The following is an 883-nucleotide window of genomic DNA, read 5'->3' on the forward strand; positions in this document are numbered from 1 at the left end:
TCTCAAAACTAATTTTCTTTGAATTGACATGTCTGTTATATATTATTTCTGTTTTATTTTGCTTTCATTTTTGGTTCCTAGTGTGTAAAAAGCCATCCTCATCTATGAATATTTGTTTTCCTTTGTTTTTTAAATTGTATTTTATTTTGATGGGGAAGCTTTTATTTTCTTACTTCCTGTTTTTGCGTTATATCCTGTGTGTTCGCTGCCACCCTCAGTTCGCGCCAAGCTGCGCTGGGGAGAGGTAAGTGTACAGAGTTGTCTTTCATTTGTGTATTAAAATATTGAAAACGTTCTAAAAAATATGTTGTAAACTCACATGTTATATATATTGTTGTTTAACTGTTCATGTTTAGCGCAGCACTGTGCTGGGCATTTGTCTCCCACATTGGTGACACCCATCAAGTTTTCTGTATCAACGTGGTTATTTATTTATTTTTTTTCTTTTGGTCGGTTAGGGTGTTTGTGGAGAATCCGGAGCCCAGGAGCTGCTGTTTAAAATGTTCTTTGTGTGTTGTTTCCAATTTTATTTGGATGTGAAATTAATCTATTTAGTATATTTCTATGTTATGGTGGAAAATTGTAATTATAGGGCAGATTATTTCTGTTTAGGTTTTATTTTAATTGTTTTGTATGACTGCAGAAAATTTTGGTTTTGTTTAATGCATTTCTGTGTCAGTTCGCGCCAAGCTGTGCTGGGGAGAGGGTGTTTGTGGAGAATCCAGAGCCCAGGAGCTGCTGTGTTTAAAATGTTCTTGTTTTGAACAGGAATAAAATTATCCTGAATCCTGATTCCGGTGTGGTTCTGACTTCCTGTTACCAACCGCTACATTCGCATTACACTCCGGGGTGCCATCAAAGCGGTGCCGGACGTCATTATTTT

Source organism: Poecilia latipinna, unplaced genomic scaffold, assembly GCF_001443285.1.
Source record: "Poecilia latipinna isolate Pla-1442-1.1 unplaced genomic scaffold, P_latipinna-1.0 Scaffold1730, whole genome shotgun sequence".
In the NCBI taxonomy this organism is placed as follows: Eukaryota; Metazoa; Chordata; class Actinopteri; order Cyprinodontiformes; family Poeciliidae; genus Poecilia; species Poecilia latipinna.